Source organism: Herpailurus yagouaroundi, unplaced genomic scaffold, assembly GCF_014898765.1.
Source record: "Herpailurus yagouaroundi ecotype Mexico unplaced genomic scaffold, PumYag 193, whole genome shotgun sequence".
NCBI lineage: Eukaryota > Metazoa > Chordata > Mammalia > Carnivora > Felidae > Herpailurus > Herpailurus yagouaroundi.
This window is the reverse complement of record NW_024412424.1, coordinates 3836981-3842980: the sequence shown is the minus strand read 5'-3', so window position 1 is coordinate 3842980 and position 6000 is coordinate 3836981. Positions and strand designations below refer to the sequence as shown.

Here is a 6000-nt window from a genome sequence, read left to right as displayed (position 1 = left end):
GCTCTAGACTAGTTCCCTCCTCTGTTAAAAGAATGGACATTGAATCAGAAGGCCTCAAAGGTGCTGCTCTAATTCTACAGACCTGTAAATTGAAACAGCCGCAATCATTTGCAACAATGAACAGTAGCTACTACCTGAGTGCCTTTACCACATAGGAAGTGATGTGCCAGGAAATGCTACACAGTTGACACATTTAATTTTCAAAATAACCCTGTAAGAGAGCTTTTTTTCATTCCATTTTACAAATGAGGAAAGAGGCTGAAAGATGCTAAATGGCCGGCTCAAGGCTACAGCCGATAAGGAGCACCCGAACCCCGCGCCAGACCTCGGAACAAGTCCACGTGGCCTCCTGCGTTCTAAAGGGTCTCTCCACCGTGCAACAGGAGTGAGCACGGCCTCCCTGCGAGGATGCTGGCTATACCAGTTGGTCCTGTTGATGAAGAGGACTCTGCACGCAGGGAGGCCACAAGGTGACAGGTTTCCCCACCATGGCTTTAAAATACCACTTCTCTGGGGAGCGCCTGGGTGGCGGGGTTGGTTAAGCGTCTCAGGCCATGACCTCATGGTTTGTGAGTTCAAGCCCCGCCTCAGAAGCCTGCCTTCTGTCTCTCTCTCTCTCAAAAATAAATAAAACATTAAAAAAATAAAATAAAATACCCCTTCCCTGGAAAGACTTAGTCAAAACCCTTTGTCGTGACATGCCCCTTGTTCCAGGATGGGACTGGGAGGGGGCCAGAAAACTGGGCCTCACCAGGTATTGCCTTTCCAACCTTTACATCACTCTCTGTCCCCTGGGGAAGGCTCTATGGGAAGGGCTCAGGTGACAAATAAGAGATAAACAAAAAGCTACAAATTTTTCTGTGCAAGCATGCATAGAATTTTTTTTTTTTTTTTTTTTGGATAGGAAAAGAGCACTGGGATGCCTGGGTGGCTCTGGTAGTTAGTTGAGCATCCAACTCTTGATTTCAGCTCAGGTCATGATCCCAGGATCATGGGATTGAGCACCATGCCAAGCTCTGCACTAAGCATGGAGCCTGCTGAAGAGTCTCTCTCCCTCTGGGGCACCTGGGTGGTTCAGTCGGTTAAGTAGCCAACTTGGTTTTGCTCGGCTCAGGATGCGATCTCTCGGTTCATGAATTTGAGCCTTGTGTCGGGCTGTGCTGACAGTGTGGAGCCTGGTTAAGATTCTGTGTCTCCCTCTCTCTCTGCTCCTCCCCTGCTCAAGCTTGGGTGCTCTCTCAAAATAAATAAACTAAAAAAAAACAAAATCAAAAAACCTCTCCCTCTTCCCCTCCCCCACTCACCAGCATATAATAAAAAATATATATATAAAACAAAAACACAAAAAAACACCTAAGAGAATAAGAGAAAAACAAACCAAAAAACCCAAACAAATTAGTCTATGAATCAATGCACCCACAACTTTTCTTTTTTTTTTTTTTCTTTAATCCAGCATTCCTCATAAAAGGCTTAAAAATCACCCAAACCTGGTTGGCCTGGCTCAGAGCCAGAGGCCCGACCAAAATATTTATTCTCTGGTAGTATTCAGAAGCCAAGGAATTAATCCCTGTGTGAACATTTAAACAGGGGCCGCCCTGAAGTGAAAGCTCATTCAAAAACTCAACAGAGACCTCAACATGTGCAGGACAACACCACCAAGTGGGGCCCTGTCCTTCTCTGCCGAGGGGGCGGGGGTGGCTCCCGGGACTTTCCAGTTGTTAATTCGCAGTTGGGTGTAGCGTGGTGGGGTCCCCTCCAGCCTCTATTTAAACCTCTCCTGTCACATGCCAGCTTCGCGAACTTACGCAAGTTAGTTCCTCAACAGCTTGGGGTCCGTCCGTCCAGAAAGGGGAACTGACCCCAACCTTACAGAATTACAGGAGAATCCAGAAGCCAGGAGTCATTTCAGGGGACCCTCAGCGCAGTGTAACACGCAGAATGCCCCCTCCACAGTTCCCTTCTCCTGTTTTGGGGCGCATATCAGCTCACCGAATCCTCGAAAACAACCGTGGAGAGAGGTTACTGACGAGGTCCCTGAGGCACCAGTCTCGCTGTTTGTGACAGATTGGGAGGACAGGTGACTCCACCCAGAGCTGCTTTCCTCACACCCAGACAACCCAGTCCTATGGCTCCCTAACCGAAGCTGAAAGTAGGCTCTGCTAGCCTGATGTGCTTGGGGAGGTTTAGACTGTGTCCTCAGTGATGTTAACCCCCTCCACCTTGCTCTGACATGTCCAACACCTCGGATGTGCTAGCGAACGGTAGCTGGAATGCCACCCCTACTGGAACACGACCCCACTTAGAAGGACCACATCAGATCCAGCTCTGCAGGCCCCGCTCAAGTCACCACAGGCAAAATCAGATGTCGATCCTCATTCCCCCTCCAAGCCTATTTGAGTAGTCCTGCATTTCCTCGCAAGGATGGGATTCTGTTCACCTTGTAAAGTGCCTGAGCGCGGACTTTCCGTGCCGTGGGCCTGCAAATGGAAAGGGCATGGGGCTCCAGATCAAGAGCCCTGAGGGCTGGCTCCAGTTCTGCATGGCCAGGTTGAGCAGCTGAGTACTGACTGCTCAATCTTACAGCTAAAGACCTGTCTCAGCCCTGCTCCCCCTTCTGTGCTGCTCCTCCAGCGACGCTTACGAAGAAAGCTAGAGCCACAAGAAAAGAAACTGAAACCATCAGCTGAGCTACACCTCCCTTCAACTGCCAAGAAAAATTCCATAACATGGCTTTGCCAAAGCCCCAAGGGGAATGCCTCCTGGTGGGGCTAATCCATTGCTAGGGTGGTCTAAACCTATGGAGTCCAGTTTAAGGTCCAGGTCATGGCCAGAGCACCAGTAAACAGACCTCTGGAAAGCCTATCGTGTCTACTGAGCCCACATGACCGAGTCACCATCCACCCCCAACAGCCCGAGCCAATGGTAGGTGCTCACAACCCAGAGAGCAACCAGCTCCTCTGGCATGAATCATATTCTCTCCTTGGAATGTGATCTCTGACCTGGGAAATACTCAAGAAGAAGGGAGTTAAAGAGGAGCGGACACGTCAGGTGTGGAGGGAGGCTGGAGAGGCCACACAGAAGAAAGGCAGGGGGCGGGGGTTGGGGGAGGGGTCAGATTATACCAAGATGAAGGGAAGCTAGACAGCAAATGGCTGCAGAGAAGGGATACGCTTCAGGACAGAGAAGGGGAGGTGTCGCCAGAGACATAAAGACAGGCAGACAGTGCAGACCATGTGATCCACGCTGGAGCCCATGGGATGGGGTGCCTTGGAGCTCCCTAGGGACTTCCTAGCCCTTGCCACAAATCCCCTCTTTTTTTTTAAATTTTTTTTATAATGTTTTTATTTTTATTTTTGAGAGACAGAGTATGAGCAGGGGAGGGGCAGAGAGAGAAAGAAAGACACAGAATCTGAAGAGGCTCCAGGCTCTGAGCTGTCAGCACAGAGCCCGACACGGGCCTTGAACTCACAAGCCGTGAGATCGTGACGTGAGCCGAAGTTGGACGCTTAACCGACTGAGCCACCCAGGTGCCCCAAATCCCCTTTCTCTTGAGATAATTCAATCATCTCTAGCCTTCCACGCTGAAAGAGCTTAAATCTCAATAGCCACAGCCTGAACCCCTAATGGGGTCACTGTGAAGCCTGGGGCTACAGTGTGTATGGTTTGGGACAAAGTCGTACTTCTGATGGAAAAAACAAACTTGAAAAGGAGCCAACGTTTCTTCAGGGTTGACCACACGCCAGGCGCTGTATATTTTGTCATCTCATCATTCCTCACAACCCCATTCGGCCCCCAGATGGACATGTTCTCATTTTACGTGTGTGTGCGTGTGTGCAGGTGGGGGAGGGGGGTTAGCTCCACTACTCAAATAAAAGCTCTCTGGCTGTGAATGGCAGAGCTGGGAAAGGAGCCTGCAAACACAGTGGGCGACCACGTGACCTCAGGCAGGCGGGAGCAGAGACTCCACGGCAGGCTCTCAGCTGGACCAGGCCAGTGGTCTGCCCAGGGGCCAATGTCTGCTGGCTGCATCAAAATCTCCCAACATTTTATGACAATGTCCATTCCCGAGCTCCAGCCCCAGAGGTTCTGATTCAGAAGGTCTGGGTAAAGCCTGGGAATCTGTACTTTGTGGCTGAGTAAAAGGTACTTCCAGGCGTCAGAATCACGGGGCTGTGACGGAGGTTAGCGATGTCTTCTCATGAAGAAAACACACCTCGGGGCACCTGGGTGGCTCAGTCGGTTGGGCGTCCGACTTCAGCTCAGGTCACGATCTCACGATCCAGGAGTTCGAGCCCCGTGTCGGGCTCTGGGCTGATGGCTCAGAGCCTGGAGCCTGTTTCCGATTCTGTGTCTCCCTCTCTCTCTGCCCCTCCCCCGTTCATGCTCTGTCTCTGTCTCAAAAATAAATAAAAACATTAAAAAAAAAAAATTTAAAAAAAAAAAAAAAAAAAAAAGGAAACACACCTCTAGCCAGTGAAGCAAACTCCAAAGGGGACAAATCCTAGATTCTGCAAATTCTGAAATCTGTCCCCCAGTTCCTGAATATTGTAAACAGGGAAAAAAACAGTTTGAGACACAAGTTAGTAACATAAAAGCTGTACAAGAAAAGGCAAATAGGGTTCTAACGGAACTTATAGCCAATATGGAAAAAATACTGCCTGAAAAGATAATAATATATGTCATACACTTTTTAAAGTCTAGAAAAATGGTACGGGGGGTGGGGGGTGAGTCAGAACTTTCCCTCCTCCTTCCTGTTTGCTCACATGCTTTCAGATGAAAAAAAAAGAGAAGTAGAAATGGGGATTCTCTCTGGCCTTTGTTTTCAGATCCTTATTTAAGGAAGGGAAGACAATGGCTTTCACTGCAGGAGGAAAGCAGCATGAGGATCTGGTATGGGCTCTGCAATCAGACAGATCTGGATTTCTGTCCTCGCTCCACTACACACTTTCTGTGTCACCTTGAACAAGTGACTTAGCCTGTCTGAGCTCAGTTCTTCATCTACAACGTAGAGATTAATAATATTTACCTTCAAGCCTGTTTCAAAGATTCAGTAACATAAAAATCATAACATGTACCTAACAGGGGTGCCTGGGTGGCTCAGTCGGTGAAGCATCCGACTTCGGCTCAGGTCATGATCTCGCGGTTCCTGAGTTCGAGCCTCGTGTCGGGCTCTGTGCTGACAGCTCAGAGCCTGGAGCCTGTTTCGGATTTTGTGTCTCCCTCTCTCTCTGCCCCTCCCCCGCTTGCATCTCTGTGTGTGTGTGCATGTGTGCGTGTGTGTGTGTCTCTCTCTCTCTCTCTCAAAAACAAAGATAAAAAAAAATTATAATATGTACCTAACAAAAGTGGGACATCCCAGCCTTCAAGGGTGAGAGGCAACCTAACAGAAACCAGTCCAATCGTATGCTAAGAATATTGATGGATCAACCTTTCCATTTTTCCTGCCCCACTCCCTCAGATCCATTCTCCATCTTTCTCTGCTCTCATCTGTGCACCACGCTGACTCCTTCCAAACTGCATCACCTGGGCTCCCTTTACTGGCTTGTGGCTGGGTTTGGTCAATGAAAGGTCGAAAAGGAGGGGAGACAATGCTCCCCGCTCCCTATCCCCAGCACCCCTAATTGGTACCACATTTCTGACAGCACCTTCATCTACCCAAGCCTACAATTTCTGTTGAGCAGTCATTCCTCCACTGTTCTAATTATCACTAGCATCTGGTAACACAACTGCCTCCTTTGGCCCCCTTCAGCCCAGGGGTAACATCTACTCCCTGATTGCTCATCTTTGGGCTCCCTGGTCTCTCTTATTGATCCTTGAAACCCCCCCCATAGCATTATCAAGAGTGATATCATGAAAGTCTCCTGAATTATCTGAATGAGGTTCCGTATTCTGCCAGGACCTAATGATTCATCTTGCTTGCTCTCAAACTGCTCTCTCTCAAGGGTGCCTCATCCTCCTAGTGGCCAGCTTGAGCCTGTCTATCCATTCCCTCAGGAAGGG

At 49.1% G+C, this 6000-nt stretch overlaps 1 protein-coding gene and 1 long non-coding RNA gene across 2 annotated transcripts in view; both read right to left on the bottom strand.

The window, feature by feature from the left end:
- The window catches only part of EXOSC7 (exosome component 7), a 42057-nt gene that overhangs the window by 32530 nt on the left and 3527 nt on the right, over positions 1–6000 (bottom strand). The gene's annotated exons all lie outside the window — the stretch shown is intronic.
- LOC121011084 (uncharacterized) lies at positions 3722–5153 on the bottom strand. The gene is made up of 2 exons (XR_005781483.1): positions 4465–5153; positions 3722–4213 (listed from the first exon to the last, which is right to left on the bottom strand). It is a non-coding gene; the product is annotated as an uncharacterized LOC121011084 (long non-coding RNA).